The sequence below is a fragment of the Phalangium opilio genome, unplaced genomic scaffold (assembly GCF_054372755.1).
Source record: "Phalangium opilio isolate 3A_F unplaced genomic scaffold, DU_Popi_V2 ptg000225l_1, whole genome shotgun sequence".
Classification (NCBI taxonomy): Eukaryota; Metazoa; Arthropoda; class Arachnida; order Opiliones; family Phalangiidae; genus Phalangium; species Phalangium opilio.
In genome coordinates, this window is record NW_028324219.1 from 1,515,477 (window position 1) to 1,528,005 (window position 12,529).

Consider the following 12,529-nt stretch of genomic DNA (forward strand, 5'->3'; position numbering starts at 1 on the left):
ACTTGAATGTGCGGAATCGGTGTCACCTGAGAGAAAATATTTTATTATTTTAATTCCGATGTGCGTATTTCTATTTTTATATTACGCTCTTCAATTGTCTCTCCGTCAACACATCCACTGGACCTTGCTCCTTTCAACAAATTCGTGAATTCAGGAGGAAGGAGAAGGGTTTTTTAAATTTTGGAGACATATCTTTAATTATTTTATGACCGTTAAGAAACATTTCATCGAGGTGTTTTGATCTACGAACTTTCGATGGTTTGGTTTCGTGTTTTAGATCTAGGGAAAGTTCATGCAGATTTTTAAAGACTTACAAGCACCACTACCGTGACGCGAAAGATTGCTCAATGCTTAGCAGTTTAGGCTAACTTCACACCAACAGACTTGTCGTTGGGAAACACGAATGAAAAATCAGAAACAAAAATTGATTTTGAAATTTCTTTGGGATAATAAAACGTCATCCCACAGTGCGTTTAAGTGCGTATATTATATATAAAATTGAAAAACAGTACGTTCTTCCGACTTAACACCCGGCGGTACCAACGACCAAAGTGGCGTAGTGTGTGTCTTACCGAAAAGTTTCACCATAAAAGATGAAACTACATCTCCATAGGAGATAGAGCCAGGCGCTATTTCCATCAAAAAACACTTTCGTAGGCTAGCCGCATAATTTCGAGGAAAATCTTTATTGTCACTAGAACAACATTTATTTTTAAATACTTTATATCATCTTTATATATCATCTACGGTTTTAAACTTACAAAAATGTTTGTTAAAACACTTAGATGACATAAACCTACCATCCATGTTCTTTTATAGCTAATCCAGCGACGAACCTCCATCCTTTATCGGGACTGTCCTTCCCTTTCGATAAGAGCTGTGTCCATTCTGATGCTGGAAATTTCGCAGCATATTGGACAAGGGCTTTCAGAATAGTAGAAAATTTAATTTTTTCAAAACTCGGGGTGGACTTGTTTTTCCTTTTCACGTCGTGCTGCAAGTAAAGGCACTCCACTAGTTTTTCATAATCCCTTAGTTGCAGAACAAGATCTGATTCCTCACTCTCACTTTCAAGCTCCATATTCTTTAAAGTTTTAATACTAAATGATAAAATGTTATGACCGTCAGCTCCTTTTATTTATAACAATAAGAATGTGGTGCGCCATTTTTTGTAGGTGGCGAATAATTAATATTATTATCATTTAGCGCGAGTTAATGTATATATAGTTAGTCAATAAGACATCACTTAGCCAATGTCATGTTATGCACCTGTAGCGAGAGTTCATGTAAAGTTCGCCAATTAGATATCACATACCGACGATCTAATGCAGGTCTAAGACATACTATTGACCAAGCAATTGAATTGAAAACAGTGGCGCTAAGATGTCATTGTAACACATGGCTATGTCATGCTATGTACTCTTCTATGCTGGATTGCAGCGCGAGTTAATGAATAGTTGGTCAATTAGACTTCACTTAGCTACGATGTAATGCATGCCTACGTCATACTATGTAACACGCAATTTAATTAACAACGACCTCTTTATTACGTACTCTGCAATTTAACTGACGAAATTAAATAAATCAATTAGCCATCAATTAGAGATCGTCTAACGCATGTCTATATTACATACTCTGCAATTTTATTGACGAAATTCTATAAATCAAGTAGCTATCAATTAGCGAGAGTCTAACGCATGTCTATATCATGTTTTGTAGCATGGAATTGATATTACAACAGAGTTGGTGAAGATATAATTTTACCTTACTAGATTGAAGCGCGAGTCAAAGTATATATAGCTGGTCAATTAGACATCACTAAGCCAATGTCAGGTAATGAACCCTATGTGTAGTATCAAGAATCCATACGGCTAATTGAACTCATTCGAGAGCCATTTTCTATTAGTATTTAGGCGGGCTTCGAGGGAGGGGCTAGGCTAATTTTGCGTATCTCCGCCGGCTTTGAACCTTATAAGCCCGGCTCACAAAACCCGCATGGAAATTAACGTGGAAGATACGGGATCACAATGATTCCTATTAGGTCTATGGATTCCTAATAGTAAAAAATCAAGCACTTTCTGTTACTGGTACAAGGTGCGTAACAAGATGAATATTATACCAAACGATTAGGAAAAAACACTTATTTTTACAGACTAATTAGTTAAAATGGATAAGGCACTGATCGCGTTCTTTGTTTTGAAATGATTATGACGCACTATCGCGATTCGCGACAAAACTAAATTGTTTACACGTATATTACTACGCATTAAGACTGACGTTGTTATGTCCGGAAACTTTTTCAGAACGTAAACAAACCCAAAAGGGCACCTCACTTTTTTATGGTAAGAACCTAAATTTTTCCAGGGTCCGGAAAGCAAAGCGCGGGAAGTTTGAATTAAAAGTAGCCGACCATAATCAAATCAGCATAATAGTACCGGACATGATGTTAACATAGCCAAATCAGAAAAATTAGAACTAGCGGACCTGATGTTAACATAACCAAATCAGAATAATTAGAAGTACCGGACCTGAGGTAAAAATGTAATGTATACACTAACAAATAATCAATAAGACATCAATTAGTAGTGAAGTAATTTTACGTGAAACTAAATGGCGATAATTAAATTTAATTAACTTTAATACAATTAAATTAAGTTTAATCAAAGCTCTGAAACTGCCATTAGAGTGAAGTAATTTTATTTGAAACTAAATGGCGGTAATTAAATTTAATTAACTTAAATAAAATTTAATTAAGTTTAATCAAAGCTCTGAAAATGCTAGTAGAGTGAAGTAATTTTACGTCAAACTAAATGGCGATAATTAAATTTAATTAAACTTAATTAAATTTAATTAAGTTTAATCAAAGCTCTGAACTTTCCAGTAGAGTGAAGTAATTTTACGTGAAACTAAATGGCGATAATTAACTTTAATTAACCATAATTAAATTTAATTAAGTTTAATCAAAGCTCTGAAATTGCCAGTAGAGTGAAGTAATTTTACGTGAAACTAAATGGCGATAAATAACTTTAATTAAATTTAATTAATATCAAATAAATCTCTGAAATTTCTAGTAGAATAAAGTAATTCTAATGTAACATCATATTGTACAGTACCGTAACATAAAATATATTATTAATATTTGTCAATTAGAAATCAATTAGCGACCATCTAATACATGTCTATGTCATGTAAGACGCATTTAGTTTACAACAGTAGCGAATGTCATTATACACTCTAAGAAATGGAAGTGTTAAAAAGGTGTTAAAACGGTGTTAAACACCGTAAAAACACCCAAAAGAGAGTTTTATTACCTTGAGTTTTTAGAGGCCAATTTAAATTGTAAATTCGGTGTAAGATAACACTATTAAAACACCGTTCGAAATTAAACATGAAAAATTATAATACTGCTGGTTTCTTAAATAAGGTCTTTCATTTATTTTTCATTAATGTTTTAAAATTAAAGTCAATACAAACAGTAAAAAATATTGAAAAACGTACTTGTTAAACCTTTTTTTAAAGAAGATATTCATGAAAGAAAACAGTTTTATCCTTTAAATAAAATTAACAAAGAAATTGGTAATCTGGCGGTGTTGTACCTTCATAAAACTATGCTAAACGTGTTAAGCGACACTCTTACAGGTGTTAAGCGATACTCTTAAAAAACGAGACTAGGTTAGATACTGGCCTCGCAGTAGGGCCAGCTTGAGAAGCCAAAGTGGGGCACTTGCTTTTGTGACATGTTTTATCATTATTTTGAGAAAAATTAGAGCACTAAATGGATTTTTTTTTTGTAAAATCTGTAGTGCAAATTAGATTAAACGCGTTTCTGGTGCTCGAAAAACTCTTAGTGAAAAGAGATTATTAAATTTAACAAGAACGTCTATATCTACTGCTTGAATATTATAGCCTCCAAAACTAATTTAATACCCTATGCATTTGTACGAATTAAAAATTTCTGCCTTTTTCAGAAGTTTATAAACTCGTAAAAATGACTTTATGTGCAACAACCCTCGCTTAAAGAGGTATAGTTCTGCATGTGGGAACTTTCCTCCCTATAGGTGATGAAGTTCTCTCAAGATGGAACCCTGCTATGAATATAGCATTGATTGCTAATAATACTGCGGAATGGCGGATAATCAAAATATAATTAAACAGGAAAACCATACTCGATATTTGAGTTATGCCTCATGAGTGGTCAAAATGTAGCTATTATAGTGTTCTTTACGTCATCGGTTTTGCTCTTAAGTCTAGGAAAAGTACTTGAATTTCTACTACTATCCTACCAAATAATCTCCCACTCTTAAAGGTGTTACGCGACACTCTTAAAGGTGTGAAGCGACACTCTGAAAGGTGCTATGCCGCACCCTTTAAGGAGTTGCACAACACTAATATGAGAGTAAAAATTCACTTTCGGTGCGATAAAAGAGTTAAAAAGGTGTTAAACTGCACCCCTGTTGCACAATTTTATACTTATCTTTGCCACCAATTGCTCAAATAAGTGTTATTAAACCCTTTCAGGGGTGTAAATGAACACCTGTAACGGTGTCAAATTTGGACCCATATAAACTACTTTTAAAGGTGTTAAAGTACACCCCATTTTCTTAGAGTGTAAGGGTGATTAAATCCCTTCAGGGGTGTAAATGTACACCTGTAACGGTGTCAAATTTGGACCCATATAAAGTACTTATAAAGGTGTTAAATCACACTCCAATTTCTTAGAGTGTAGCATGCTAGATTGAAGCGCGAGTTAGTGTATGCATTTTCAAATGATCAATAAGGCATCAACAAGCGAAAATCGAATGCATGTCTATGTCATACTATGTAAGATGAAATTGTTGGATAAGATCTCATTTCACCTTGATAGATTGTGGCTTAGCCAAAATCTAATGCATGTCTAAACAATGCTATTTAACACGCAATTTAATTTAGAACAGTCGAGCATGCGACGTCTTTATAATACATGCCTATTATGTTACGTACTCTGGAATTTAACTGACGAAATTAAATAAATCAATTAGCCATCATTTAGAGTTCGTCTAACGCATGTCTACGTCATGTTATGTAGCCTACAATTTAAATCACGACAGTGGGGGATTATCGAAGATAGCGCCACCTATTTACCAGCATTTGAAAGCTATGCGTGAAATATTAAAGATGTTGATCAAACGTTCATTCTACTTCCTTCTGGATACTCGTGCTTTACAAGTTAAATCTTGGCGGGAATTCTGTTCCACAGCTAGTAAAGATAGCCCCTTTAATCTCCCATATAAGATCGCATTGGATAAAGTTATAACACCAACCGCATTACGATGCGTCAGGAAATCCGATGGTGTGCTAACCTCTTCTTTTACTGAAACAGTAGAAACCCTATTAGACACCTTTTTTCCCAGTGATAGATTGGAGACGGACTTCCCAGGTAGCAAAAACCCGTCATTTACACGTCTAAAAGCGGTGTACGGTAAACCTAATTATGAACGTGTAAAAAACCAGGGTTGGCAAAAATCCGGATTTTTCTTGAAAAAGCCACTGGAATGGTTTTTTGCTGGTTTAAACCGGATTTTAATGGATTTATCCGGCTTTTTTTATACTACTCTCTAGTGCTTAATTTTAGCACTACTTTTTACATTTAGTGCGCTAGTTGTCTTCTGCTAGGCCGTCTGATTGAGAATAATTTTTATTGTACATAAAAGTTGATAAAACTATAGACATTTCCCATAGAGATGAGTAGGGCCCCTGATTTAATCGGGATTTTTCAATCCAACCCGACCCATATCGGGTCGAAAAATCCTAGGTCGGGTTGGGTTAGAAAATTACTTAAAACGTTTCTCTGGTCGGGTCAAGTAGGGTTATCATACCATCTACCCGGGTAGACATTTTTATTATCTTTAATAAGGCAAGGTCGAGCCCGGGTAGGCTTTTTTGTGATCTTCAATAGGGCAGGGTCTGATAAAGATTTTTCTAAATGAGCGGTCCGACCCAACAATTTAGCGTTGTGAAAAATTCAACTCAGTCTCACGAGTTTTGGGTGGGGCAGTGGGAGGAGGGTGCGTCAAACTAACCCACAATATATGGGAATCGACCATTTCGATGAAATAAAGAGGTAAAGACATGTGGGTCAAACCTTTCCTTCCATCTCGCTTTATGGTGCCTGCACAGTACTCTATTATATATTTTTTGAAAAATCCACTGGATTTTTCAACGTGGTTTAAACCGGTTTCATCCAGGTGGATAAAACCGGACTGGATACCAGCGTGCCAACCCTGTAAAAAACCCATACCATGTCACCTCTAAACACTGTCTTAATCACGTTAACAAATAGTGAAAATCACGTTGTTTTTATTAAATATGTAAACAATATTTGCACTCAAAATTCACGTGAAGTTAATGTAAGGTAATTAAATGTTCGTAACGTGCAATTAACGTGGGTAGCACGTGTACCCAACGTTTCTCGGGTACCCAAAACCCGTGATTTACCCGTCTAAAAGCGGTGTACGGTAAACGTAATTATGAACGTGTAAAATACCCATACCATGTCACCTCTAAGCACCGTCTTATTCACGTTAACCAACAGTGAAGATCACGTTGTTGTTACTAATAAATATCATAAGATAAACTTTAAATGGGTGAAAATGAATGGCACATGATCATTTAACTTGATGTTATATGTTGAAGTCCAAAATATGTCCAGGTTAAATTTTAAACGCTAAGCTGGAAACTAACCTCCAGCTAGCCGACCGAAAACCAAATGGATAAAACATTCCGATAGATAAGGAGGTCTAATATTTTTTAGACCTCGGTTTAAAATGAAAGATTTAAAAAAGTGAACGGCCGAACACCCTACCTATTTTTAGGAGCACTATACTGAAGGAGACGTAGCTGTATTTTAAAGCACTTATAAGGCAACGTTTATTTTTAATCCTATAATATTACTCCAGGGAAAATGTCAATAGAAAACGGTACTAGATGGTAGGTGTCATATGGAGAAAGAAAATGTGGGCTTCAACAATTTGCTGTGAATGACGGTCGGTCTTAACTACGATGAAGTCTATACAATAATCACTTATTTATTTGTACCCATACATATCACCTGTGCTTGCCTTTCTAAAAATTATATTAAAACAATTGTATGCACTGTTAAAAAAATGGAACTGTTTGAAACCTTTAGAGGTGTTTCCTAATGCATCCCCAGGAGCACCTCTATTGGTGTTTAAAAGCACCATTCGAGAGGATGTCAATACGCACCTTTCACAACGGTGCGAAATAATACCTTCTCTGAAGGTGCTTTTTATATCCTGGGAGGTGTTTTAATCGCTTTGAATAGAGGTGTATATTAATACCAGAAAAAGTGTTTATAAACCCTTAAAGTGTTAGAGTCACCAAAAATCGCTATTTTTAAAACTAAAAGGTTTTATTCCTATCTGAAAGATCAAATCTTTCTGATTCAGAATATCTATTTATATAATGCGTTATAATTTTTCAAATATTATTAAAACCCCGGCTTTCGGAACCTACTCGCAGAATTTTTTCAAACTATTTTGACAGTTGAATACTCCATATACCCCTGGTGACGTCACGATTCGAGCGCGCGTGAGCCGCGGAGTTGAACCGCGACTCCGCGAGGCAGGGTTATATCCAGAATTTGACGCGCGCGATGTTTAAAAATTAGGCTTAGCTCTCGTAATGAAATCTGTCTCGCGCTGGTCAACCTCTTATGACGTCACCAGGGGTATATTTATAATTTATTCCGTCTTAATGAGGTATGTGAAATATCAATTTTCTTTTTCATATTACAAAATGAATAAATTTCTATAAGACTTTTTCCTTTGGATCTACTGTTATTATAACCCAATTGATGTTTTAAAACGAAAATTGCCCACTTTTCAAAAAACGTGGCACTAACACTTTAAAAAAGGTCTTTTTGAGACTAATTTGGTGTTTTTAAATTCCTGTTAGGTTTAAAACAAAATCCTTAATAGAGGTTTATAATTATACCAGAAAGGTGTCTATAGACTCTGTAAAAGGTGTTTTTTGAAATTTATTTTTTCAAAACACATGAGTTACCATAGATTAGTCGCTCAAAATCTGCTGGATCAGTGGATTAAGGGTAAACGTTTTTTCTGCTGTAAGCCTTATTCAACTGTGTAAGAATTGATATGCGTGTGAAATGATTACATTTAACCTTTACTGTATATCCTCAATAGTTCTATTTAAGGACCTGATTCAAATGTGTATTTAATTTTCGGCTCACTGTGAACCGTCGAGACCTTCTCAAAGACACAAGAATTCAAGGAACCAATCCGAACAACGCTTACCAAAATATTTAAAAGTAATATTCAGTGTAACTAGGAAAGTTTAATTTCATGTTTACACTGTATATTAATGTAGTAAGCTGAATTAAAAAGTAAACACCAAATTTGATATATTAATATAAAAGATCTTCTTGGAATATTGAAATGAAACAGAGCTTTATAGCTACAAAACAACATAAAGAATCGTAATGCCGAAACATACTTAACAAATTTTCATTTAATATTCTACAATAAGAAAATGTTATGGTTTCGTAAGAGATAATTTTATCCTACTCGCTTTATATTAACTTTGATATGCGTGTAGTGTTTCGACTCAGATGCAATCTTCATAACTCGTTCTATATAAACTTTCACTCGTGTTGTTCCGAAGAAAGAAAATTATCTTAAGTATTTAAAAAAATATAAATGATATTAATTGTTTTAATCGTCAGTATTTTACCTTAATTCTAGTTAAGTGGTTTTAAGAACCGTTATTTTTAAACTGATTTTAAACATATCTATTATTGACGTTTGACTTTTAGCGTAAACTGTTTTCACAATTTGTGGAAAGTAAGGGTAAATAAGGCGATTGATTCAAAAATGGTAGGAATAACCGCTATCGCGTGAACCTTTGGTCTAAGCCCTGAAATTGGGAGGCTAGTCGTTTCTCGTAACTTAGCCCGATCGCGCGTACATCTTAATCCCAACGATGATAATGGAGTAGAAGCCAACGTTTCAGATTGGCGTGTATGTGGTATACACAGAAGACTACATGATGGTGTTGTCAGAAGACAATTAGTACTGATTAGCGTGTATGTGGTATATACCATTAGAAATACAAGTGCGGCGATAGCGTAATGAAGTAGATTTTTTACCTCTCCGAGTGACGATGACGTCACGGAGAGGTTTTGTACTGGACGTGTCTGTGTGTCTGTCTGTCACCGCGTTCGCAGTTGGCAAATCTAACCAACGTGTTCGTAATTTCCGAACAGCTTTCGCAGTATACAGAAACTCGGAAAATGTTTCTTCGTTGCTATATCCATCTTATTTAAAGGGTATGGGAATTTACAATTTCATATCATATTTTAGCACGAAAGTGGTATTATATTACACTTTCAAGTCTCTACTTTCAAAATATAAAGTTTTTAATATAATTGAACCAAAGTTTCTATTTTTAAAATCCATTGGAAAATCACGAAAACTCAGCTTCGATATATAAATTATTTTGTCTTGTCAGCTTGTTCGGTTGGTTTATGACATCACACGGGCAAACCTATACAAGCGAGCGCGAGCGCGAGCTATACCAGTCTCGTGCTCTGTCTATGCTTTGATAGCGGAGAGAGTGGCACCATCTCGCGTGCGTGACGTCAAAAACAAGAAAACGTTGTAGCCTTTCTTAAAAACTTTTAAAAAGTGGATTTAAAATAATTTCATATGAAGCATTTTCAAATGCATATTGCCAAATAACTAGAACTCGGAGAATTAAAAGCTTGATATTTCTGAATTCACAGTAATTAATTCTATCTTTTGCTATATAAATCAGAGGTTTTTCAAACGAAGCTTCTCATACCCTTTAACGTCAATTATTAACTATCCGTTACACCTTCATCTGCTGTCTAACAACCAATTGTTTCACCCAATGCCAACCGGTATTTAATGGCTTCTAACAACAACGCCATGCACTAGTCTTTGGTGTACACCACATATGCCACACGTGAGACATGAGAAACGTCTAGCCTCCTAATGGCAGAGCTTCCACCAAAGGTTCACGCAATTGCGCATTTCTTATCTCTTAGTGTGAATCAATCACCTTATATACCCAAAATTTACAATAGTTCTGATATAGGTGTTTCCTAGAAGTATAACTTTATAGATAGCTTTGTTTAAAATTATTTTAGGAATTAAGTTTCTTAAACCGACCTAACTATAATTATCGAAAAATACTGACAATTAAAATAATTCATATTTATTTAATTATTTAAGACTCCTGTTTCAGATAAACTTCTTTCTTTTGAATGACAAAATTGAGAGTTTATATAGAACGAGTAATGAAGATTGCATCTGAATCGAGACACAACACGCATATCAAAGTTAATATAAAGCGAGTAGGATGATAAGATCTCTAACAAAACGATTACATTTTCTTTTTGCAGAATATTAAATGGAAATATTTTAAATATTTTTCGGCATTACGATTCTTTTAGTAGTTGTGTAGCTATAAAGCTTTGTTTCATCTTAGACACACAGATACGTCCAGTGTAATTTCTCTCCGTGACGTCATCGTCACTCTGAGAGATAAAAACCTGTGTCAAGGGGAAATTCAAGTGATTTTTTACGAATTACTCTAATTCCAAGACATTCCAGCATATTTAACTCTTCGAAAATTATTTTGCAATGATTGAAAAATCAAAATAAGTATAAATTCCCTCAAATATTAGAATAAGCTAGTCCTAAGAAATATAAAATAATTTTGATTTTTAAAATATTTGGGATATTTTTAGGATGCTTCACTATGCAGGTAGAATTAGTAGATTATTTCCATGGATTAACTAACGCTAGGGATAGTTCGTTCCCCCAAAAATATAACGCATGCATGTTCCAAACGACCCCTAGCAGCAGCTACTGTCCCTAACAGGAAGTTATAAGAAAATTGGACCAAATATCACGTGGTCTATTGAAATACTGCCTAAATTGGGCAAGAACGATTTATTTTGCCGAGAGATGGCGCCATATCTACATCCGTTTTGGTCCAATAAATTGGGGGAATGAAGAGGGGAATCAAGGAATAATTCGGAACATGTAGTTGGCGATAGCATTACATGGAAAACGCAGTTAGTGAACAATCCCTAGCGATAGTTAATCCATGTTATTTCAATAACCTTTCACTTAAAAAACACCATATCAGCTAAAAATGTGTAAAGTAAAGCCCAAAGGTGTTTATTCGCACCATTCGAACAGATTTATATTAATAACACTATTTCCGTTTAAAAAAATATTAACTAAGGGTCAATTAACACCTAAAGGTGTGTCTACGTGCCTGTGAATCACCATTTCCTTAAAAAATACCTTAAAAGAGTCAACTAGCACCTTTTTTCGGAGGAAACACCATCTCAGTTATAAAACACTCAAAAAAGAGTTTATAAACACCTCAAGGTATTTGAGAACACCCATGAAACACCTTTTTTTCTAACAGTGTGTTGAAATTTGATTTACTATAAGTTTAAATTTAAATACATTGTGAAACTATAAATTAACAAATAATTTCATATATTAGAAATAGTATATATTTCAACTACTTTGTTAGAATCAACTCCAACCAAGTACAAATATCTTGTTCTTTTCAACCTCATTGTCACGTGATTTAGGCATATTGAGTAACTGTTAAATTCAACTTCATGTTCACGTGTATTACACGGCCTAAATCACCACCAAACTTAGTGTGATATTTTCCACGTGTATTAAACGCTTTAAATCCCCACCAAATTAACGTGATGAGTTCAACCAAAACTCCACGTGTTTTAATTGCGTGATACTTTCAACCTTTACTCCACGTGTTGTACACGCTTTAAATCGCTACCTATTTAACGTGATGTGTTCAACCAAAACTCCACAGTGTTTTACACGTCTAAATATACACCAAAACTAACGTGATAGTTTCAACCTATTCCCCACGTGTTTTACACGCTCTAAATCATCACCAACAATTGCGTGATATTTTCAACCTTTACTCCACGTGTTGTACACACTTTACATCGCCACCAAATTAACGTGATGTGTTCAACCAAAACTCCACATGCTTTACACGTCTAAATATACTCCACAATTGACGTGTTAGTTTCAACCTATTCCCCACGTGTTTTGCACTCCCTAAATCAACAACACAAATAACGTGATATTATCCACCTATAACTCCACTTGTTTTACACGTCCTAAATCATCAGCTCTATTAACGTGATATTTTCAACCTATACTCCACGTGTTATACACGCTTTACATCGCCACCAAATTAACGTGATGTGTTCAACCAAAACTCCACGTGTTTTACACGTCTAAATATACTCCACAATTAACGTGATAGTTTCAACCTACTCCCCACGAGTTTTACACTCCCTAAATCAACACCATAATTAACGTGATATTATCCACCTATACTCCACGTGTTTTACACGCCCTAAATCATCAGCTTTATTAACGTGATATATTCAACGTATACTCCACGTGTTTTACACTTATGAAAAACC